Raw genomic sequence first — 25105 nt, 5'->3', positions numbered from 1 at the left:
ACCACCCCAGGGCCCCAGAAGTGTGGCTTTCGGTCGTGCCAACTGCCCCTCAAAGGAGAAGAGTCTGTGTCTGCACCCACCCGGCTGAGCGTTCGGCTCTGCTCCAGGTGTCTTGGGAGGCCCTTCCAGAGCTAGTAAGACCACCAGTGGTCCCCTTGTCCCATTCTCCCCCACCCCCAGTTTGGCCACCTCATGTAGCCATCTTGATGATCAGTTAGAGTAAGAACCCCTGGTGAAGCGACACTTTTTGTTCCCTGCATAATCCATAGTGTCCGCCGGTCACAGGTTACCAGATGACAGGGTCCAGCTCAGATAAAGCTTACAACCTAGTGAGTGTGACACCGCCTCCATGGCTCGTAGTGTCCCCACCGTCTGTGGAATGGGCTGGACATCCAGGGACGGGACATTCTCAGAGCGAAGTTACTGGGTGTGTTTTTCCATTCCCTCTACCTGGGGTTTCCGGACTTAGGTGTGTGGAATAGCTTAATGGGGACAGAAAACAAGATCGGTGGTCAGGGTTTGGGGAGACAGGAAGACGTGGCCCTGCATTCTGGCCTGGCCTCTTACTTGACTTCGGAAATACGGAGCCATCAAAACTGGTCTTCCAGGATTAAATGACTTAACACAGGGCTTGGCCCATAATAGTTGCTCAGTAAATGTCTGCTCTTCTGAAGCTTCTCTTTCAACATCTAGTCATTATGCATTTTGTATTTTTCAAATGAATGGAACCTCTCATCAAATCTGTTCTGTGGGGCGCCTGGGTGGCTCAGTGGGTTAAGCCTCTGCCTTCAGCTCAGGTCATGATCTCAGGGTCCTGGGATCGAGCCCCGTATCGGGCTCTCTGCTTGGCAGGGAGCCTGCTTCCTCCCCTCTCTGGCTGCTGCTCTGCCTACTTGTAATCTCTCTCTCTCTCTCTCTCAATCTGTAAAAAAAAAGAAAAAAAAAATTTAAAAAAAAAAAAGAGAAAAAAAAAATCTGTTCTGTGTCAGCCCTGATTCTAATACTCCTCTGTCCTTTTCTTGCTGGTTTACAGACTCCCATCATACCTTGGATTTTGGTGCTGTCAGTCTGAAAAGCAGATGTACCTGTTTGGTACTCTAGAGGGAATGTCCTTCCCTGAATGAAAAAGCTGGGCCATTTGGGGATTTGGAGAATAAAGGTAAGCGATTTCTCCTTTTGAACTTTATGGAATAAAAACTAGCCTTTGGAATCAGTGATCTCCTGCAACACAAGTTGGGTTGTGGTTCTTGACTTGGCCTGGTTTCCTGTGCTGATTTGAGAAGCCGGCTTCCCGTAACCTCACCCTGACACCTGGGACCTGGTTCTCGGTATTCGGTGGCCTCAGTGTCATGCTTTGGGAACTCTCCCTCTGTGACAAGCTGAGGATGGAGCCCACCTCCTCCTAGGTGGATACCCCGCACACCTTTCCTTCGGGCTGAGGCGGGCGGATACTCCCCTGTCCTGCGTAGACATACAGGGACTGCATCACTAGGGGAGATGAGATGGTACATTGTGGGCAAAACACCTTTTGGGTGTTTGGGGGGAGACATAATCCCTGTCTCCCTCCCACCCCCTTGCATTGCACGCTCAGTTGCACGGAGTCCGAGGCTGTCTGGGGTAAAGGAAGAGGTAAAAACCCGGGGTTTCGGGCAGACCTGGGTTTTCCTGGCTTTGCCACCTGCCTCACCGTGAACGGGTTACTCAGCTGCTCCAAGCCTCAGTTCCCTCGTCTGCAAGATAGGGATCGCGTCAGCTCTGGCCTCAAGAGGATGTCGCGGGTCTTGAATAAGATGGTGGAGATAGTTTATCAGGCTGCCTGACATGGAGAAGGAAATGCTCCAAAACAGGAGGGGTATTTTTTTTGTTGTTTTTCTTTTTTTGTTTTTTTAAAGATTTATTTATATATTTGAGACAGAGAGAGAGAGAGAGAGAGCAATAGTGGGAGGAGTGGAGGGAGAGGGAGAGAGAGAATCTCAAGCTATTCCATGCTGAGTGCAAAGTCCAGTGTGCAGCTCCATCTCGGGACCCTGAGACCACGACCTGAAGTGAAACCAACGGTCCGACGCTTAACTAACTGCACCACCCAGGCACCCCAGTGTTGTTGTTGTTGTTCTTTAAACTCATTAACTACACCATGTACAGTTCCTTCCACACAGCAGGCTCTTTGCAAATCCTTGGTCTGCTCTGCTCTCTGTGTTTCCGCTCCCACCAGGTCCCCCTTCCCTGAGCAGAGTGCCTGACTTTCTCCCACGGGCTGCAGCCGGCGGTCTAGGGCATGCCTCCCTCGGACCCTGTCATGTCTCTCCCCTACCCACGCCTGCGCCCCCAGTCGCTCATGACCTTGTTTAGAGCAAAGGCCTGTCTTCCACATCCCCACACCCCTCCCGACACCCACCTGATACTACTGTGGATGTTGTAAGAACAAAGGATTGATTGAGTAATTAAAAAGCAGGAAAGAGAAAGCAAGAGAGAGAACACCAAAAGAAGAAAGTTCTTAAAGACTTAGAGCAAAGAATGAGGTCAGTTGCAATTTTTTTTTTCTTTAAAAAACAAGGGGTTGAAAAGAATGAATCACAATGGAACATGGGACCATGGTTCTGGTGGGGACCCGTGAGAAGACAGGTGCGGCCATCAGAGGGAGAGGGTAGCAGAGGATGGTGTTCCTGCACCTGTGTCTTTTCTCTTGTGTGTTAAATGTGTCTGAGTGCATTTGTATCTCTCCTGTCCTGTGCCCCCCGTGGGTCCAGTGACCCACATGATGCGAGCATGAGGCCCCGCCCTCCACTCAAGATGGGGGAGATTGACGCGCACCTGGGGTTCTCCAGCTTCTCCACAGGCAGGGCAGGGCCACGGGGGCTTTCTAGGGAGGGGGGAGGTGGCACATGAGGGAGACCTAGTAGGAGCCGAGCTGATTTGCAGTTGGGGTGCCTGTGTACCAGCACGCTGGTGCACCTGTGTCCCCACTGCCGTGTCAGGAGCTGATGGCTGCTTTGGGGTCAGAGCTCGTCTATACTGAGTGTCGCTGCCAGGCCACCTGGTCTGCTCTCCGGCACTCAGCCAGTCCCTTGCCGTTTGCTTCTGCAGCCCACGCTCCGAATCCAGGTAGCTGACTTCAGAAGCAGGAGTACGGTAAAGGTGCCTCAGCCTCTTGTGGGATCACCCTTTTCCCCAGAGCACCTGGCATTAGGGCTGGAACAAGCTGCTCCCACGGGGAGTGCAGACAAGGGCCGATGGGACTCTGGTCATTGGCGGGACGAGCTGCAAATGGGGAGGACCATCTCTTGCTGCCGCGGCCATGAACATGAACGGGGTTGCTTTCATTCTGTGAACGGAAGAATAACCTGACCGATTTGTCTGGGAGTGACGGGAAAGGAGCGTCCCCAGAATTCATCTGCTGCGAATAGGCAGATGGAGCAAGGGTGGGTGCTGAGCTTCCGAGGAGCAGCGTGGTGAACACCCGGGCAGGGCTGGTCTGTGCTGGGGCCTCTGAGAAAGGCGTGCATGCTGTGCTGGTGCGTATGGTTCTGGCCGCCCGAGGACACCATCATTCCACCGGGGGCCTGTCTGCCCACACCCCTGCCGTCTGTGAGCCTGGGTCCTGGAACCGAGGTACCAGTATGCCTGCATTCTGTCCCACCTTCCCCTTCTAGGCCTCCCGGGGACCCTGGGCAGGTCATTCACCCTCTCCAGGCTTCTTGTTTCTCAGTGGCAAAATGGAAAAGTCCCCCCTCAGGCTGGTCTTGAGGAGCCCAAAGCTGGCCTGAAAAGAATGCTCAGCCAAAGGGAGCCCTTGTTGCCGGCTTCTACACCTCCTTACCTGTCTAGCTTCTGACGGCTGATTCTCCCATCCCCACCCCTGCCTGGACATACAGATGGGCTTGCCTTCTTCCCTTTGACCCTCACCTTGCTGTTTTGGACTCTTCTCCTGGCACTGTTCCCCTGGGACTGTCTCTCGGCTCTGCAGGATCTTCTCAGGCTGCCCCCGGCCCTGACCTTTGAGGGAGAGGGCGTCCGCGAGCTCCTGCTTGCTGGCCTGATCGTGGACAGGAGCCAGCCCTGGTCCGTGGCCACCGCTGTGTGGGCGCCTCCTGTATTTCCCAGTCTGCAGCACCGAAAGAGCTCCCGGCCCACTCGGGACTCTGGGCTTGAAACAGAAAACATATTTTCACCCAAACACCTCTGCCATTAGCCCATTTGACTATTTACTCTATTTCTTGTGGTTTCATGCTGAGGTTTTTGGCTCATTGCATTCGACCTGGAGTTTATTTTTAGTAGTGAAGACAGAGTTCAATTAATGTCAGAGTGTGAGGGCAATGCAGAAGAGGGATTCATAAGTCTGCAGGAGAATGCGCCTAATTTTGTTGTTTCTGACCCTGCCTGCCGTGCCAGCAGACACCGAGCCTCCTCCGCAGTGCCCCCGTGGGCTCAGGCAGAGGCAGGCACGGTGTCCTCACCATCCCCGGAAAACAGAAGTGTTTCTGGGACTCTTTTGGGCGCACTGGGCCAGCAGCTGGCCACACAGATGGACAGCCACTGCGGTTATCATTACGTGTGATCATTATTATAATTATTATTAGACTAAAGGCCAGACGTTGTCACTTTGGCTCTTGTTATGTCTCCAGTGGGCTTCATTGTCTCCGGAAGCAGCCTCCGGCTTTCTGGAGTACCGACTTTTTCCCCTGCACTGTAAATATTTTGAGAGAAGGCTCTGTCTGGGTCTTGTGCTCTCTCTAGTCCCGGCTTTTGGCATCATGACAGGCACACAGGACGTGCTTGGGAGATTTTTTTCTTGGACCGACTGACTTTGGGCTAGAAAGTTGGAAACAAGGCAGAAAGTCCTCCTCTTTGAAGGGCTCCCCAGTATGCTTGGGGAAGCAACCTAAGTACGGTCCTCTGCTCTAGACTTCCCATTTATGAAGGCCTTCCTCATCCTTTCTCCTGCTTCTTCGTGCACGAGTCTGGACAGAGAGCCTACAGCATCCCGCTCAGTGGGCATCCTCAGTAAAGGAGGGAAGAGCCAGCATTCCTGCTCTGAAGGCAATCTGGAAACAGAGTCTGGCTTTGTGGATCCCTGATGTCGTGGATTACATGTTTGTGCCTTCCCAAAATTCATTGGTTGAAACCCTACCCAGAACGCCGTGGTCTTAGGAGGCGGGGCCTCTGGGAGGTGATGAGGTCATGAGCCCAGAGCCCTCGACCGTGGGATTAATGTTCTCAGAAAAGGGACAGGAGAGAGCCACTTCTCTCTGCTCTCTGCAGTGAGAGGGCGAAACCAGAAGACTGAAATCTGCCAGCACTAGGTTGTGGAGGTCCATCCTCCAGGACTGTGAGAGATGAATATCTGTCATTTAAGCCACCCCATGGGTGGCATCTTGCGATGGTGGCTGAGCAGACTGAGATGAATGACCTGGAAACTCAGAGAGTTGGTGCCGGTAATGGACTAAATGCTCCTATGCCCCCCTCCTCACCCAGAGTCACAGCCTGAAACCGTCTCTCCCAGTTTGGCTATATTTGAGTGAAGGGAATAAGCTTGAATAAGGCCAGAAGGGCGGGACCCTGACCTGATCAGATTAAGGGATGCAGTCCCCATGTCACAGGGAGATGCACTGGGTCTGCCCATCCTAGTGTGTCTCTTGGTACCTCTCACCCCAGATGTCCCTGATTCCTTCCAGGTCGCTTCCCAACTTGGGCACCACATTCTCTTCTGTTAGAAACCCTTCCCTTCCTGCTCCTCTGGGATCCAGGTTTGTCTGGGTGGCTGGCTCCGAGGTTCGTAATGAGCAAAGTGATAGCCCCAGTGACACACAGCAGTCTCGTGGCCTGGTTCCTCTGGTTGCTTCCAGAAACCCCGCACTGCTGCCTTCTGGGTCCCCATTGTCATTCTGAGGAATGACCAGCTTGCTGGAATTCACATTCTTCTGCTCCAAGCCATTTTCTCTCCCGTTTTGTCACTCTGGCGGAACGAGTTGTGGTGGGTGCCTTTGGGAAGAAAATACCCATCAGTGGGATGGATGCAAGCTGGCCTGTGGGGTTGTTGTTGTTGTTGTTTTAATACCCCTGCAAAAATAAAACTTTTATTAAAATGAGGAAATTGACCCCTTTCAGCATCATACAGTGTTTGGCCTCAAGGTCTCATGGCCATTTTTGTGCTGCTGCGGACCAGAGGCACCCTGGCTTTGTGCCTGTGGGAAATCAGATGGGAGAGGGACCTTTAAAAAGGTTGGATTAAGGGAAAGTTTCATAAAAATAAAAGTAAGGGAAAAAGAAAAAAGAAAAACCAATTTAAATGCCATCCTCTCTGAGCTTGCTTCTTTCCTGAGTGTCAGCCCCTGCCCTTGCTGGGATGGGAGGGAATTGTGCCCGGGATGGCCTCAGCTGGAGAGGTGGAGCAGAAGGGACCCAGGAAGGAGACCTGAACCCTGGTCTCTGCCTTGCCACCTGCCAGCCCTGTGCTAGGAGGAAGGGTCTTGGTGCTTCTGAGCCTCAGTTTCCTCACTGCCCAGTGAGCTGCTCTGAGCACCAAATGGCATTGTAGTCTGACTCTTCTAAGACACCTGAGATGTTCTACAAGTCGTTGAGATGATGTGTTCACTGGCCATTTGCTTTGGGTTTTTGAACCTGACTGTCCCCAGTGATGATGGAAGGGAGCATCAGATAGTCATCAGAGGAGCAGACATCGAAGCAAATTTTCCAGGAGTCATAATTTTTACCTGGACCCCTATGCTTCTTCTCTCCCATGCATATCCTGCACACATATTTTTAAACAAACATCACTTTAGAACAGTTTTCTGGGGGCACCTGGGTGGCTCAGTGGGTTAAAGCCTCTGCCTTCGGCTCGGGTCATGGTCCCAGGGTCCTGGGATCGAGCCCTGCATCGGGCTCTCTGCTTAGCGGGGAGCCTGCTTCCTCCTCTCTCTGCCTGCCTCTCTGCCTACTTGTGATCTCTGTCAAGTAAATAAACAAAAATCTTTAAAAAAAAAAAAGAACAACAACAACAACAACAAAGAACAGTTTTCTGTTTTACCAGGAAATTGTGACAGTCCTTCTGAAGGGTCCCACATATCCCACACCGTTTTCCCTACTATGAACATCTTATGTTAGTGTGGCACATTCATTATAATGAATGACCAATATTGATTTGCTATTATTAACTGCAGTTTATACTTATTATTAAGATTTTTTAGATTTCTCTACTTTTCCCTTGATACTCTTTTTACTGCCCAAGGATCCCATCCACTCTACTACATCTAGTCAATATGTTTCTTTAGGCTCCTCTTGGCTATGACAGTTTCTCAGACTTCCTTTGTTGCTGATGGCCAATAGGTCAGGTGCCTTGTAGATTGTCCCTCAGTTAAGATTTGTGTGATGTTTTACCCAGCAGTAGACTGGGATGATGGCTTTCAGAAGGAAGACCCCAGGGGCTAAGGGCTATTTCACCATATCGTATCAAGCAATATACTGTCACCTGAGTAGTCACTGTTAATGTTAACCTTGACCACCTGGCTTTGGTGCCATTCATCAGATTTCTCCATTGTACTCTACTCTCCCTGCCCCACTGTCCCCTCTGTGCTTAGTTGGATGTCACTGTGTACAGCCCACACTTAGGGAGCAGGAGATGGTGCCCCCTTGGTGGTGGAGCAGTTACACACTATGTGGAATTCTTCTCCATGGGCGATTTCTCCTCCACTCCATCCGTATATGTGTGTATAGATATCAGTATCTGTTTCTATATCTGTATCTCAATATGGAGTCAAGGATATTGACTCTACACTTTGAATTAAAATCCAGTATGACTTTTTTTATTTGCGCATGTTTTTCTAGCTTTGGCCATTGGGAGCTCTTTCTGTGGACTCCTCTGTCCTTTTGACATACCATTATTTCGACATACCTTCCATTATTGTAGGAGTTTTTGTTTGCTTGCTTTCTTGTTTGCTTGTTTTTGGGTGTTTCCTTACTTTCTGGAGCTACTTATATATTTCCTGCCCCAGACCTAGAATCAGCCATTTTCTCAAGAAGCCCAGTTTGTTGTATCAGCAAATGGTATTAGAAACCAAGATGTGGGTATGAGATGTGCTCACAGCTACTGGGATGTCACTGTTCCTAGGCCTTCCCAGTGACAGGGATGAAATACATGTGTATATACTAACCCACATCCAACTACATGCATATACTAACCCAGATACAACCATACTCATATACTAACCCACATGGAGCCACGCGCATATACTAACCTGTGTATACCCACACGTGTATACTAACCCACATACAGCCACGTGTGTATACTAACCCACGTATACGTACTCACACACATATACTAACCCATGTCCAGTGGCACATGTATACTAACCTGCGTATACCCACACGTGTATAATATACCCACACACATATAAATATTTGCATAGGTATCAGTCCGAATCTATTTAAGCTAACCATGAATTCCACTGATGCCCCAGCTGTAGTCCATTACTGCATCATATACTATTGAACAGACTTGTTTTTTCCAGCCACATTGATTGGCAAGAGGTGGTGATGAATGGTGAGGTCCAAGAGTCCACATGGGCAGAGAGCCGTGGGCTGAGAACACTGGACTTTTCCCTGTGGGCAGTGTGGTCTCATGCACCGAAGCAACGATGATCTGGACACATGCGACAGAGACTCAGAGACGTGTCCTGCCCAGAGTGCGTGTAGACCAGGATGCCATCACGTGCACATCAACCTTTGCTCATCTTTCCCTGGGCCTGTATGCCCTTCTTGGCCCCTGGCCTTCCCGTCCTCTTGCAGGAAGCCTTCCCCATGTCAGCCCTGCTTCATGCCCTCTCCGCCCACACTCCCGAGCCCATTGGCCTTACCACATCAGAATGTGCCCAACCCCCCCTTTTTTAATTGAATATTTGTCTGCTTCTCTTTAGTAGACCAAACCCATGAGGAAAGTGCTGTGTCCCCTCAGCAGGGACTCACACAACCCCCCAAAACCAGGAAAGGGTTCGTCCATTCAGTTCCTGAGGTTGTTGGGAAAACAAAGCAGTGGACAAGAAACATGCCCAACTTTCCTAGAATTTGCCACACACTGAAGGGGAATGAGGGCGTTCACATACAGTGCGGGCTGCCCTCCCTGCTTCCCTTTCCTGCAGCTCTCTCAGACTCATGTGTCCCCAGGGCCAGGAAGGCGATGGGAGTCAGTGCTGTGGGCCTGCTGGGCAGGCGGCAGGGCTTGCTAGGGAACTGGACAGCACACAGGGCCTGGCTGCCCAGCTGCCCAGCTCAGGTCAGTGTCCTGTCGGGTTGCCCGGGGTCTGTGCCCGACTGCTTATTTGTAAAACTTTTGACTCTTGCCCTGTGCATGCCCACTGTCAAGGGAGCAGCGGCCAGCCCAGGACCCGTCGTGGCCAGATCTGATGGCTCCAGGGGGACAGGAAGCCCTTGCTATTCGCCGCTGCTCCTGATGTGGTGACGGCAGCAGCACTTGGTCCTTAGAACAACAGTGGCGTCCAGTGTGCACGGGTTCCTTTTGGTTCCACACTTTGGGAAGCAGCTTCACTGGCTGTTCTCAGAGATGACACCTCACCCGAGATCGCGCCCGGGCCGCCGGACTTCTCGTCATTGCACTCTTGCACTCCCTCCCTAAGGAGAGGTACTGCTCTAAGCAGCCACTGCTTCCCCGATGCCTCAGGGTCCCCCTTTGGCCTTTTCAGTAAATGGCTGTTTAAACTGAAATTCTGCCTCTTGAAACAACAGATAAGCTTCCTCTTCCAGGTCGAACCCTGATTAATGCACAAGGTATATTTTTGTATTTCCCACTCCTGTCCCCTTTGCTCAACTGAGCTCGGAGCACGTTTCCAAACTTGTGACTTCGAGGCCCAGAGTGGGCCGCCCCACCGCCCACCTGCGTCCTCCGTGCCCGGAAGGCCTGCCGCTGACACTAGTTGGCGGCCGTCTTCACCTCCTCCTGCTGCCACCCACGACCAGGGGCACTCCCGGGGGGCTCGCCGGCAGCCCGTCTCCACAGCCTGCTGAGCGGGGTGGGTGATACTTCGGGTTTTCCGCTGTAAGCACCGGTCCCCAGGGTGTGCTGGGCTTCTCTGTGTCTGTAGGGGCGTGTGCCTGTGCGGGGTTCAAACAGCCCCGTGGAAATAGACCAGGGCAGGGCTGACGGGGAAGTGAGGCTGGCCTGGGGAGAAGACGTGGGCCGGGGCTTCTTGGGGGGTTTCCTCTGGGCCATGACCCCACTGAAGGCCACCTCTGGCTTGCTTCCGTGGCCCTTCACGCTCCCCATGGCCACTCACCGAGGAGTGTCTCCTTGACGCCAAAACGACTCTCGTGTGTAATTTGCCCCTTGTCGCGGTACCCTGGTCTGAATTCATCGTCCTCATGGGGCACGGTGGCAGTCTTTTGTCGATCCACAGCCGAACCTGTGTGTTTCTTCAGAGGCGGTGCATGTGATTATTAATTACGATTTCCAGCTATACCTGGTTTTGATCCCGGCATTTTTATCACTTTGCATTTTATTTTATCACCAGTGCCTGTGTGCCTTGGGCAAGTTGACCACCCTCTCTGAGCCTCCCTTTCCAAATAACAGATGCCTTTGTCATTCTTCGTGTCCACATGGGGATAATGCCTGCCTAGGGGACTGTTAGGACAGGGTAAGTTCCATCACTAAGTACGTGCTTAGTAGCTGCAGGCCGTCTTCCCTTCTGCCCACCTGCCCCCTGCCCCTGCCCTGCCTTGCAGCGATGGCTCCTTCACCCCTGCTCCAGTGAGGCAGGGGTCTGTGGGAGGCTCACTGTGGGTGCCACCCACCCTGAGGCCTCCCGGGCCCTGTCTTTCTCAGCCCTTTTGTGTCTTGTCTCACCATCACTGATGTCGCTGTCGGGTATTGAACTATCATTTGGATTTTTACTCATGGATTTGTCTTGCTCCAGACTAGCTCGTAAAGCAGGGCTGTGGAGTCCAGCCAGCTTGTATACAGTAGGTGATCATGACTGAGAATTTATTGGGTTGGTCATGTGGTGGAGAGAGGAGGGCTTTTTCCCCCATGGCCAGTGCTTCCCCTTTCTCACCCTTTCTTCGTTTCAGAGGAGGCGGGAGGCAGCATGAACAAGTTCTGCTTCTCCCCTCCTTACCCACTGCCCAGGGCACAGTCAGGAGGAAGCAAGGTCTTCCTAGTCATAGGTAAGAGCCCGGCAGGACCGTCACAGGTCACATAAACTGTTGGGAGCCCTCAGCCTGTCCCTTACTGCTGGCAAGGACCTTGGCGAAATCCCAGTCTTTCCTTTTTGCAAAATGAAGCTAATCATGACACTGACCTGGTCAGGTGGGTGTGGAGAGGAAATGAGTGACCGTCTGTGGGCCCTCAGCCCCATAACAGTTCAGGCCAGGAGAACCACTGCTCTCCAGATGACTTCTGACCTAGGCTTCCAGATTCCAGCCGCCTCTCTCTTCCACACACTGTTTGACTCTGGCCAGGTTACTTCCTCTCACTGAGCGTCTGTTCTCTGTTACCTGTACAGGGAGTATTGCTCTTCTCACTGTTATGAAATGTCCACACAGTGACATAAAGTGGATTATAAAACACAACACAAAGGTTGGGAGTTACCATGAGCAGGTTTGATGGGGAAACTTCGTTACTACATCGATATTTTTCGAGACTTGTTATTGTAAAGTCTGGAGCTGAGGCCCAGTGGGGATTGGTACAGATTCAAGCTCTTGAGTCCTTCCCAAGTAGCCCATGAGTGGGGCATCCTGCAGCTATGGGAGAGCCCCTCTCCCTGGTGTTTTTTGTACATGTGCGTGGCCTGGAGTCCTGCCCTTGTGAACCCTCTGGAAATCCCTCCGTGGCCAGATGCAACCATGCTCCCCGTTCTGCTGGCTCCTGCTCCCGGCATCTTACCCTGGCGTTGGCGTGCCAGAGCCGGTTTCCTTAGTTCCTTCATCAGGTGTTCTGCAAGTTGTAGCGATGAACGTTGGCAAGAGAAAGTGGGTGCTCTCCTGCTGTGCTGGGGGCCAGGGCGGTGATGAATCAGACCAGCTTTGTTGAAGGAAGTTTTGGCAGCACCTCTTAAAGTGTTGAGTGGTGCACTTCTGATGAGTCGGTCCTGGAGGAACAGTAGAGCAAGTTGCAAAAGATTCTCCTGCGACAGCATTGATAAAATGGCAGAACGTGGAAGACAGTCTCACTGCTAGACGGTGCCCTGCTCAGCAGTCACCAAGAAGAGTGAGCTGTTGTGTCCTCCTCAGTGCATCCGATCAGGAGGTACATGGTGCTGGTTTGTCCCATCCCTGAGAATACTGACCTTGATCACTTGATGAAGGTCAACCTGGTGTCTGGCCGGTGTCTACACTGTAAAGTCACTATTTTTTCTCTTTATTATTAAGAAGTATCTTATTGGGAGAGAATTTAAAACTATGTAAATAGTGGGTTTCTCATTTTACTTTTACCTGACTAATTTTAGCACCCATCATTGATTATTTGCCTGAAACTGTTCAACTGTTGGTGTTTGCTTCACAGTCGTCTGTCTCATCATTATTTCTGTATTTATCACTTGGCATTCTAATGTACAGAAGAGCTTTCCTTTCTTTTCTACTCAAAAAAATTATTCATTTTGGTAGGAACTCTTGCATTTTTATTATATTGGTTACTATTGGTAAAAACAATTACTGTTTTGCTCAGTTTTTTTCTTGATCTGGCCACTGGGGTGCCCTTCATGTTGAGCTCTGTGTCCTTTCGACATCGTCTCTTGAGCATTGCCTTACTTCTTGGCACCGCAATATGTTCCAGTCTCATCTTGTCCGTCCCTCCCCCAGCCCTGGAGTCAGCCACTGCTTCAGTGGGAATTCTTGCCAGAAGCCCATATGCTGAAATTAGTAATGAGGAAATTGCCGACAGAGCCAAATTGAGGGACATTTCTACAAAATAGCTGCTCAGTACTCTTCAAAAATGAAAGACACAATGAGACTAAGGAATGATTACTGGTTGAAGGAGACTAAGGGTCATGTCAGGTAAATGCCATATGTGACTTGGGACTGGATTCTGGGTTGGAAAAGACACCATTGGTAAAATTGGAATAAAGTCTCTGGATTAAGCAATTAATGTTAATTTCTTGATAAAACTTGGTAATTGTACTGCACAAGTCGTCCGTACTAAGAAGTTTCAAGGCTGTGGGAATTCACTGTATTTCTAATCTCTCTTTGGAAGTGTGGAACTATTTTGAAATGAGAAGTTAAAAAAAAGAGGCGCCTGGGTGGCTCAGTGGGTTAAAACCTCTGCCTTCAGCTCAGGTCATGATCCCGGGGTCTTGGGATCGAGCCCTGCATCGGGCTCTCTGCTCAGCAGGGAGCCTGCTCCCCCCACTCTCTCTGCCTGCCTCTCTGCCTGCTTGTGATCTTTCTCTGTCAAATAAATAAATAAATCTTTAAAATAAATGAATGAACGAATAAATAGATATTTTAAGAAGTTAAAAAGATATTTAAGTACAAATAAGATAAATTTATATATACTAATATGGATAGGTGTCCGGAATCAATTGAAGAATAGTCGTTGTACTTTTTGCGTAGAGTTAGCCCACTTTTGTAAGGTCTGTAACATATCTGACGGAACAAGACAGAACAATAGAGGACACACGTATGTCCTGTAACAAGACAGAACAATAGAGGACACACATTTTTATCAGCACATGGGAGAAGTTCTGAGAAGGGTCTGTACTTCTTGTTAACAGACATTTCTGGGAAATGTGATTGGAAGTTGTGAGGAAGCAGGAGCTTTTAGACTGACTTTTTCTTTTTTTTTTTTTAAAAGAGCATGTCTTACTCCTAGAATGGAAAGTTGTGAGCACATGGGTTGTGTGTGGATTGCTTCTGCACATGTGTGTTTAGTTCTGATGACCCCCATCCAGCTCAGACTCAGTGGCAGGTCCCTGCACACAAGCAGTGCTGAGCAAAAGGTCTACCCAGTGAACACTCACCCACTTTTCAATCCACTCTCTGCCTTCCTCTTTCTGATCCTTAACATATCCTTTGCTTGGAGATGCACTGGGGTGGGGGTGGGGGGCTGCAGTCCATGCTGGTTAATCATGAAACTAGCTGACTCATCTTACCTCTATCCAAGGAAGCTGGCAATTGTTCACCCTTGAAGACTTGAGGGGAGAACTTGATGCCTGAGTGCATATTCTTCTGGTCTTCCCAGAGGAGTATAAATTAGAAATTTGCCAAGTGACAGTCATCATATTTGCTCCTCTACATAGTAATGATTAGTTAAGTGGTGCTTGGTATCTTTAAACCCAATTAATCAACGAACTGTGTTCAGTTCCTCCCAGGGACTTTTAATAATCACTACTAGGCTTTTGTGGTTTATGTAAAATTTCATTTAGTTGAATTTATGCTTATGTATAGGTTAGTTTTCCCATTTTAGAGCCAATGCTTCTTGATTCAAGAAAGAAGAAGCAAGAACAAAGGTAACATCTCTTGAAGCTTTTGCTATGAGCTATTACAAGTTGACTAATGTAATCTCCCCATAGCTAGATTACATTTTCCAATTTATCAATGAGAATGCTGCTGCAAAAGGTGTGCCTGCAGGCTCTGGTGGGTTCACTGGATTAGCTCCTGCAGAAACTGTCCCTTGCCCCTTGCCTGTCCCTTACTCCTTCAGGGTCATTGTCCAGAATGGTTTCTCTTTGCTTCTTTCTGCTCACTGGGCTGCCCCATGACTTCTCATAGCTCCTAAATGCTGACCCCACTTCTGTGTTCTAGGTTCTTTGCCTTGTTCTGGCATGTTGTTTCCGTGGACGGTTTTCTTGGTAATTATTATTATGATGATGAAAATAGTAAAAATAGAATCTGTAAGTGTCTTTATCCAGCCTTCACTGTGCTGGACAAAATGCCAGGCACTCTCAGGCTTTATGCTGGCAGCCACCCAATGAGGTTTAGGATCTCCTGGTGGGATGGGGGACTGAAATCCACAGGTGTGTCTAGGAGCAAGAAGCTAAGTCCTCTCTGTGTGTTCTTTTCATTTCAGCATGCACTTAGATAGTTAAGCTCTTGCACTAGGTTTTTGCAAGCAAGTGAACTCTGCCAAATTATTTCTCCCACAGCATTATAGCTGCATCTTCCCAGACATTATAACTATATGGTTGAACTCATATTCATACACATCACCACTTTATCAATGACATAAGCTAATAATGAAGTATCCCAATATTAAATTACACAGCTGAAAAGCATATAAAATATTAGATGTCTGCTTACTTCATTAGTAGAAACAGTTTTGTTTTGTTTTTCAACCAAAGGCTATGGAAAGGAAGGGGAAAAGTTCAGTCTTTCAACAAAAAGAATCATCATCTTTTGGTAAGTATGGTAAAAGAAATGACAAAATTTTAAGAAATCCTATGATCAGAAATTGTTTTAGCTATAATAAAACCATCACATAACAAAGCATCTCAGTCTTTTAAAACATTTGGTGCATTGAAGTGCCTATTCTATAAGTCCTGGGTAAGACACAGGTACCATTATATTAAAAATTCTTAATAGTCCCCTTTGTTTTTGTTTTTTTAAGATTTTATTTATTTATTTGTCAGAGAGAGAGAGAGCACAAGCAGGCAGCAGCTGGCAGAGGCAGAGGGAGAAGCAGGCTCCCTGCTGGACAAGGAGCAGGATGTAGGACTCCATCCCAGGACTCTGAGATCATGACCGGAGCCGAAGGCAGTAACTGACTGAGCCACCCTGGTGTCCCTGATTGTTTTTTTTTTAGATCTTTCCTGTCACATTGCACCTAAAGGGCAAACATTAATTGAACCCTGAGAATTTTTTTGTCTGAAGAGCTCTGTGATGTTTTCAAAATAGATGTGTGTGTGTGTGTGTGTGTGTGTGTGTGGATACAGTTCTTTCTCAACTTACAGTGGGATTATATCCACACAAAAATATCATGAAGTTGAAATATCATAAGTCAAAAATGCCGGTACTACACCTAACCTCCCTACTGAGTATCATTGTCTGGTTTAGCCTACCTTAAACACACTCAGAATACTTAACATTAGCCCCTAATTGGGCAAAGTCATCTCATGGAGAGCCTGTTTGATAAAAGTGTGGAACTATCTCATGTAATCTATTGGTGACTCTACTGAAAGTGACAAGCAGAATTGTTGACACCGTATCAGCTATTGACCTTTGTGATCGCCAGCTGACTTGGAGCTGGGGCTGCTGCCCAGCACCACAAGAGAGGCTCGTACCGGATGTCCCCAGCCTGGGAAAAGATCCAAATGCAAAATTCCAAGTATGCTTTCTACCCTGTGTGCATATTGCTTTCGCACCATCATAACGTCAAGAAATCGTAAGTCAAACCATCCTAAGTTGGACACTGCTTATACGTGTACATGTATTTTGAACAGCACATTTAAAAAAATCGAACACTTGGCAGATCCGATAAAAGCAATGGTTGTGCCCATCCTGATGTATTGTGTGCGGATGTGAGCAGTGTAAACACAGACGTCCAGGCAAATGTCTTCAGTGTTTGAGATGACCAAGGGGAAGCCACACTGTAGTATTCCAGTCCTGTGTGAACTGAAAATACACACTATTTTGGTAAAACATATTTTAATATTCTACTAAATTAATGTTAGGATAAATATCAGTATACAATGTTTTAGTACAAAACTGTGCTTGACCTAAAAACAGGGTCATTTTGGGTATTTTTGCACTCAGTCCTTCTAAATCTCTTGTCAATAAGATTCTGGCATGGGAAGTAGAGTTGAGAAAGAACTGTCGCTCAGTAAGGCATGACTTAGGAAAGTCAACTGAAAAGGGAAATGTGCTTCCAAGGCTGAACAGTAAGAATCTCTCCCTAAACGTTGGGGGAGATTGACAGGAACCCAGAAGGAGAAGTTACACTTTGTTCAAGCTGGTGCCCTGTAACTGCTTTTCGGACTCTGGTGGAAGCTTCTTTGGACATCTAGACATCAGGGATCCACACTGCTGATACCTCAAATTCTGTCCTTTCTCAGTTCCCACTTCAAGTAGCTTAAGGCCTCCCCAGTTTACTGAATGCAACAGTTGTCTCAGTGACCTTCGCTCAGTGACCTTGTTGCCTTGGTCTTGCCAGCTGTGGGAGGGTTTTCCTCCTCCATGACACTTGCGTGAAGGCCAGGGTGGGAGTCACCAGCCCTCCCCCAAGACCTGTCGCACAGCAGACAGCGACATAGCTGCCAGCTTCTTCACCCAATTCCAGTTTTCCAGGAGTGAACCTGTCATCAAGACCGGGGATTTGGTGGTGAGTGGTCATCAGAAGGCTAGTCCAGTCCTGCTGTGCTCTATCTGCACCAGGACAGCATCCAGTGGTTTCGAGGGCTCAGCTCTCTGGAACCCCTGCGGCCCTTGGCTCTCCTAAATAATCAGGGAGTGATCCTCTGGCATTTAGGAAGGCACATGGCCATCCTTGAGTAAGTACCAATTAATTAGCCCTGATGATAAAGGCTGACTTTGGAGAGGTCTGAGTTTTCACTCATTATTGGAGGAGTTGTGTCGTTAAGCATGTCCTTGGGGTATGACCCCATCCCACCTGGAAGGATCGCACGCCTGTCTCAGAACAAAGAATTCTGTTCTCTCGGGGCTGCTGGCTTGTCTGCTCTGCTCCTGGCTGCGTCTGCAGCCTGTAGCAGGGATCCTGATAAGCGAGAGAAGGTGCTCAATCAGTAGTGAACGAGTGAGAGCCTCCTGATCTCAACGCAGGGCTCACCACCTCTATAGTAGAAGCTCGTCAAAGGGCAGGACTATGTTTTCTTCTTGCTGTGACCTCTTGTTCTCTCTTGTGAACTCCCTATCCCCGGCTTCTGGCCCATTCCTTCTCATGGTACAAGGACCGCTTATGTATAGATAGAGACCCCCTTTAGACAAGTAGTGTCCCGAGGGCAGGTAATTCCTATTTGTTTTCTCCACATATATAACTAATGCTTCATAGGCATTATGGGTGCTACTGAGCAGGAACCTCTTCTGAGCAAGAGAACCTTCTGGGGGGATGTGTTGTGGCTGAACTGTGTCCCCCCAAATTCATGTGGTGAAGCCCTAGCCCGCAAGGTGATGGTATTTGGAGGTGGGCTTTTGGGGAGGTGATTGGGTTTAGATGCAGTCATGAGAATGGGGCCCCATGATAGGATTAGTGTCCTGTCTAAGGAGAGATATCAGAGAGCTTGAGCTCTCTCTCCCCACTGCTGATAGGAGGACATGGTCGGAAGGTAGCCATGTGCAACCCAAAGAGAGTCCTTAGAAGAACCTATGCCTGTCAATACCTTGATCTAGGACTTCTGTTTCCAGAACTATGAGAAAACAAATTTTTGTTGGTTAAGCCACCCAGTCTCTAGTTGTTTGTTGTGGCAGCCTGAGCTGATGGAGACAGGGGACTCGCACTGCCCCAGCTTCCCACAGAGAAAACTGGAGGGGAGTTGGGAGGGTAGAGGTAAATGCTCATGATGATTGTCTCCAGTGAGAAATGAAGGAGGGATGACGATAGCTCCGACGTGTCTTACATGGCCCCAAAGATCAGAACCAAGATAGAGAAGTGGAGAGAACAGGCAGACATCTAAATGGAGGAAAAGGAAACGGAGACCTGGGTGGACTGAGTGGTCTCAGACAGCAGTCACGGTCTCTTTGCCGGCAAGATCCACATAGAGGTCACACTGGACTAAGAGGGAATAGGATGGGAGGAATTCGAGCATCGCACTGAATGCTACCCTGTAAGGTTCCTATAGACCCGGAAGTCCAGGAGCCCATGGTTAACCATTATACACAGAAACAATAGCCTCTCCTTTGTAGAGCAGGTTACAATGTCCAAAGCATGTTCACAAGTATTACCTCATTTGATTCATCCAGCAGCCTCGCGGTGGGTGCCCAGTACAAGCTGGATGACTGAGGGAAGGAGTAACAGATGTTCCATTGCTGTGCTGTGGGCCGCAGAAGAGGAAACTGTGCACAGAGTGGTTTCTTGACTTCATAATAAAGGCCAAGCCAGGCTTGAACCCAGATCTCTGCTCTACCCACCACTCAACCCGACTTCCTCCAAGTTGGCAGTGGTAACACTTTCTCTTTAGGTAGTGTTTTTCTGTTTTTGTTTTTCATCTTAGTGGGTTCTTCAGCATCCATAGCCCCTTCCATCCTCGCAACACACTTACTCTCATTTTGTAGGTGAGAAAACATGCTCCGAGAGTCGCGTGACTTTTTTGCAAGGTGTCCGGCTCCTCTGTGGTAGAGCACTGGGTTTGCATGTGGTGGGCAGCCTCCCCAAGCACTTGTGAGCCTCCCGCCTTGGCAGGGCTGAGCCCGCTTCTCCTAGCCACAGGCAGAGTGGACAGGGGTCCTCTTTTCAGGATACAGTCGCAGGTAAATGAATAACTCGTCTGGGAAGACAGTAGACCAACAGGCAAGTCATTCCTTCTGGAATCACACTTGATTTCCAGCAACTTCTTGGCAGTTCCTCCTGCCAAAGCCCTGCTCTGGAAAGGTAGCAGGTTTGCAGACACCTCACCCAGAGGTCCTCAGCCCTGTCTGCATGCCGTAGTCACCCAGGAGCTTGCAAAAAATGCTGGTATCCAATTTCTGCAATCCCCTCTCCCCCAGGCCCCATGTCTTCTAAACCAGGCTTTAATTGGTCTGGGGAGGGGTCTGGCTTCAGTGTTTTTAAAAGTGTCTTCCAGTGGTTGAGAATCACTGAGTTAGTGTTGCTGCGGGGCACACTTGGGCATGCACGTTCCCTGGGGATTGTGATGAGGCATGAAGGCTGGTGTCTGCCTTCTTCCCAGGGTCTGCCTAGCCTGCTGCTGGTGGCTGTCTGCTTTTCAGGCGTGACTTCGTTTCCCCTTCCCTCTGACTCTCCTGGTGTGAGGTCATGCTCTAGTGGCACACCGTGTGAAGTCACACAACTCTTGTCTTTACCAGCTCTGTGACCTGGGGCCTGCCACCTCTCTCCTCCTCTGTGAAATGAGGAGCCGAGGCTGTGAGCGTTCACTCTGGGGACCACAACTGGTCCATGAGATCAGTTGTTGTCATTGTGGTAGCCACAAATTGTCTGTGTCGGTATATAATGTTGCTGTTTGCTTCAGGGCGCAGCTAGCCATTTTGTCCGTGCGTAAGCCTCGCACCCCGTAGCTCTCTCTGTATCTGTTAGGGGATTATAAGGTGTACTCGTCTCTAATCGGATATATCCATTCCACAAATGATTATTGAGCACTTCCGGGTGCTGGGGAACAGACAAGAGAGAAGCAGTCTCTGCTCCTTGGGGAATTTTGTCTTTGAAGGGGACAGATGATGAACAAAGGTTATAAGAATGTGCAGGGGGTGCTATAGTGAGGCAGGCTGGGATGCTGAGGCATGTGTGTAACAAATCAAATGGTCCGAATTCATGTCTGCTCGTCGTGGGGAGACTGCTTCTGCCGGAGCTAATGACTTCTCCATTATTTCTTTATTTTGCACATCCGGTGTCCTTGGACTCGGTGTGATTGCTTACCTGTCCACCCTCACGATTCATCTACGATCATTGCCTTGGGCTTAGGAAAAGCATTTTGTTCATTTTTATATCCCCAAGGTCCTCCCTCCTTCCCTCCTTCCCTCCATCCCTCCCTTCCGTCCTTCCTTCCGTCCGTCCTTCTGTCCTTCCTTCCCTTGGTTGAATTCAGTTCAAGCAACACACCCTGAGAACCCGTGCAAAATCTGGAGCCACATAGATGAAAAGACCTTTACCTTCTTGTGGGAAAGACAGATATACAAGTGCACGCAGGTCTGGACCATCACGGCCGCTCTGAAGACGGGGCACTCACGGGACAGTGGGCCCTTGACAGTGCGTGGGTTGGAAGCATGCATGTGTCTGTCAGTCTGATGCACAGTAGATCCTGATCCACAGCAGCTGGACCCACGAAGTATCTCTTCCCTGGGGATTGTCCTCAGCTCTGAGGAGAAGGTTGGCTAACGTTGGGAAGCCCCCAGCGCCGTGTCGAGTCCTAGGCTGGTGTCGAAGCACAGCTCCCTCACGGGAGCTGCCGGCGAAGGGCACTGTTTTGTGACACCCTCAGCTTCTTGTCACTGCGAGAAGCTGACGAATTGTGCACAGGGAAGTGAGGGCCTCGAAATGCCCCCGTCTGCACATCTGGCTTCCCTGTCACAGCTAGTACTCATTTCTGATAACTTCTTTGGCTTCTGTGAGGCAGCCTGGCCGTGCGTGGCCACAGGCCGTGCTCGTGATAAGCTGAACCCAGAGCACAGACTGGGGAGGTGGGGATGTGGTGGGTGGGAAGGACGGACGCTTTTGGCCCGTTTCAGAGTCGTCAGAAGCCGTTGAGGTGTGTCTATCACCACACCTGCTTTCTCGCTTCCATTGGGAGTGACATTCGGGATGGACTGAACCTGGCTGAGCGGAGGGAACGTGGACAGGGAAGCGGATGAATAACTTTGGTTATTTCTAGAGTGCTTTGTGCTTTCCAGAATGTTTCCCCCCGAACCCTTCTTCATCTGGACACTCAGAGCACTTAGAGAGCTCTTAGCATGTCAGTGGCTGGGTCTCAGAGAAAGATCACAGGCTTTAGAAGCGTTTTAAGCAACTAGTGGAAATCAACACCTTACTAGAAGTTTAACCGTGTCAAGTTTAATCTACCACTTTGAGCCCTGGTTTTCCCATCCAACAAAGTAAAAAAAAAAGAGAGAGAGAAAAGAAAGGAAAGTTGGGACTGTTTCATTCCGGTAACTCTAGATGCTATAACAAATAAACCTCATTATTTTAGTAGCTCAGCACAAAAGTACCCATGTTTTACTCACGGACTGGCCCCTGAGGGATGTTCCTGGTCCACAGGTAGACCTTCTGCAGTGATTGGAACACTCAAATGTGTTCCATGTTCTTAGTCTGCCATCCCTTCAGTGACCTTGAAATCTAACCCAGCTGGCAAAGGAAGGAAGGGAAGGGCACGAAGGTCACCCACTTCCTAAACAGCTCATCTGCAAGTGGCATCCAGTCCCTGTCTTTGCATTCTTCTGGTGAGAGCTGGGCACAGCATCCCTCCTTAGAAGTGAGCGGGAGAGAAATGTCATCCCTTCTGGGTGACCCCTCCCTGGGCATAAGTGAGCTCTAGGAGGGGGACCACAAACTTGGTGAGCACTTTTGCCATAAATACCTTCCTTTAGTGTTGCAGAAGGGTAAGTCTGGGTTCACGTGGACTGCAAATGCTGCCCTTTATTATGTGGAAGATTTCCCTCTACTGTTTTCTAACGTAGCTTCACCTTATAGGTTAATGGACTTTTCCGTATATTTTTCTTCACAGGCTACTTTGTAAACTTCTATGTTGGAAGCATGTATGACATTTGGGGGATGAGATGAGGGAGAGGTCAGGCTCTTTCTGTGTCTGTCACAGTACTTTGCCAAAAACTGTCGATGGTTCGACAAGTTTGTGGTGGTTCCTTATTGGGCTGTGTGGCTACTTGCTTTTCCTTTCTAGCTGTTTCTACTGAGAACTCAGCCGCATGTACAAGAGGGTTTGGGTTCAATATGTGGAAAGGGGTTTTTTGGAAGAGTGTGGTCAAGCATGGTGACAGTTTCCTGAGAAAGGAAAGGGACATCTTCTTTAGAAGTTTCCTAAATAAGAATAGCTCCCCAGGTGCTCACAGTGGGGCAGGAGGCAAGTGCTTCCCTGTCCTGGCTCACTGAGTCCCCTGAACAATCCAAGGCAGGTACCGGGATGACCCCCGCTCTCTAGAAGAGGATTCTGAGGGTCAGTGGCCACGCTGTCCTGTCGCCTGGTGGCGGGGAGCCTGGAGATGAGGGCGGCTTAGAGGGGAGCATAGGCACTTCCTACTGGGCCCTGCTCCTGACCTCACCACTGGGTGGGTAAAGAGGGGGCACGGCAGACAGTGGTGGGATCCCAGATACAGATGGGAGCAAGTCCCAGCCCCTGGCCCCAAGGAACTGGTGGTTTGGTGGGAACAGAGGTGGCGGTGATGGACCGGATCATGAAAGCAAGGATAGTGGAATCTCATTAGCTGCCCTAGTTCCGTTGTATAAAGGGGAGGCAAACACTGAGTTAGTGAATGCTGAATCATGGCCCCAGGGGGAAAGAGAGGGTCAGGGCCCCGGGGCCTCTAGCCACAACATTTTCATTGGCCAATCAATACATGACCTCGTTTTCCGTGCGCTTCTGTTCAAAGGCAGCTTCTTTAATGGGTATTGTTGGCGTGTTGGCACTGGCCTCCTGGCCCACAGCGCTGTACCTCGTGGTCTGAACGAAGCTCATCTCACACAAGAAGGCGCCTCACAGTCTCCGTGCTCAGGAGCACCCTGCAGACTCGGGCACTGGGTTGAGAGGCGTTCTGAATAGCAAAAACACCAAAAAAGAAGGACAAGAATGTGGCACTGCCCAGACTCAGAAGGGATACTCCTTTAGAGTGCGAGAGCGGAGCAGGAGCCGGGTACTGCCTTGTCCGGCCTCGGCTGCGAACACGCGAGCTGGACAGCTCACATGGTTTTGCTGCTCTGGGAATATCTGGAAATAACTGCGAAAGGGCCATGTAATGGGGGTTCCAGGTAAATTTTAGCGAGGAGTCAAAATCACAATACAGAATCCTGAGCATAGCAGTCAAGCGTGAGCCATACTTCCCTGCGGAGCTGCCAACCCACAGAGGTTTCTAGAGCAGGTCGAGCCTTAGACCAGGGTCTGAAGACTGTGCGCAGAGAGCAAATATTTAGGGCTGTGCGGCCCATGTGGTCTCCATGGCAGCTACCCTGGGCCGTTGTAGCACAGACAGCCATGCACAGAACAGAGCGACTGCCCATAGCTGAGCTCCCGGGAAGCTTTATTTTTGCACACTGAAATTCAAACTTCAGATAACCATGGTGTGTCACAAAATACTATTCTTCTTTTGATTTTTCCCCCCCACTAAAAAAATCTGCAAACCACTCTAATTTCATAGGCCAAACACGCACAGGTGATGGTCAAATTTGGCCTGAATGCCATAGTTTGCCCTTGGCTATCTTAGATGCTACTAGGTAGGAATGCTTATTATTTATGAAAAACATGAAATAAGCCAGAGAAAAACAAAGGATAAAGTTTAGAAGTTTACCTAAAATCCCCAAACCCAGGGATTTCCACACACAGCACAGAATTGCCCCCCACGGGCACGCATGGCCACACACATCCGTTTGTGTGGTTCTGTAATTAATTTACCCCAGGAGAGTATGTGGTGGACATCTCTCTATGCTAGAAAGGACAGCTCTCCATCATGCGTGTAATGGCTCCCAGTCATCTTCCAGAGCTGGATCTCGATTTACGTTAACTTGTCCTTTGCTGGCGTCTTTCAGATCACGTTCAGTTTTATCTGCTTGTTTGCTGAGACGGAAGATGCAGAATGAATTCCACATACTCATTGCACAGCTGGTGTTGTAAGGGAGACAGAGATGAGTCCTGCCGTTCTCTGCCCTCAGGACACTTGAATTCGACAAGCCGCACAGGTGACACGGAGCATCTATCCCGGCACAGACAGGGTTGGTTTCCAGAAACAGCTCGAGTGCTCTGGGGTCTTGAAGTACAAAGGGTCTGACTTCTTGGTCCAGGTGAAGGCACCAGGCTCCTGCCTCTCCTGGGGTTGCAGCTCTCTTCTTCTTGGGTTTGAGAGCCTCAGAGAATGTCAGAAAGGAGGCCTCACAGATCTTCTGGTCAGCACCCCACTGCCTTTAGGTGGAAACACAGCTTCAGACAGGTCGAAGGAATTATGCAGAGTCAGAAACAAAGCGGACCTCAGATCTGGGTGTCCCTGGCCTGAGTTAAGGCCCCTTGGGCCCCTTTTCAAGCTTCCAGAGTGCTGTTTTTCCAAACATTGTGGATGATCCTTCCTGGGCCAGAGAGACCTCCTCAGTGGTCTGGGGTCGTGGTGATGGTGGTTGGTAGGAGAGGTCGTGGGTGGGACTCTAAAACTCCAGCCGTCTAGTTCGTGATACACAATGTGTTAGCTGCACCTCCTTCCCCTGTTAGCACGAGTGAATAAAACCCAGACACCAGCTCCCTCATGTATGTTGGCAGCCATCCTCCACCTCCTGTCACCCACCAGACAGGACCTGGGTCACGAGTGTTCTTATTTCTCCCTGTCGGGGATGAGG

At 49.5% G+C, this 25105-nt stretch overlaps 1 long non-coding RNA gene across 7 annotated transcripts in view; it reads left to right on the top strand.

The window, feature by feature from the left end:
• LOC123941736 overlaps positions 1-25105 on the top strand; it is a 228741-nt gene that overhangs the window by 146360 nt on the left and 57276 nt on the right. For 5 of the 7 annotated variants that reach the window (XR_006818347.1, XR_006818343.1, XR_006818342.1 and 2 more), the window contains exons 3-5: positions 1034-1159; positions 3085-3609; positions 24311-24493. This is a non-coding gene — a long non-coding RNA (uncharacterized LOC123941736). The remainder of the gene's footprint in view (positions 1-1033; positions 1160-3084; positions 3610-24310; positions 24494-25105) is intronic. The other 2 variants (XR_006818345.1, XR_006818346.1) reach the window with 2 other exon arrangements.

Source organism: Meles meles, chromosome 1 (genome assembly GCF_922984935.1).
Source record: "Meles meles chromosome 1, mMelMel3.1 paternal haplotype, whole genome shotgun sequence".
NCBI classification, from domain to species: Eukaryota; Metazoa; Chordata; class Mammalia; order Carnivora; family Mustelidae; genus Meles; species Meles meles.
The sequence above is the reverse complement of the archived record's forward strand: the minus strand, read 5'-3'. Positions and strand labels throughout refer to the sequence as shown.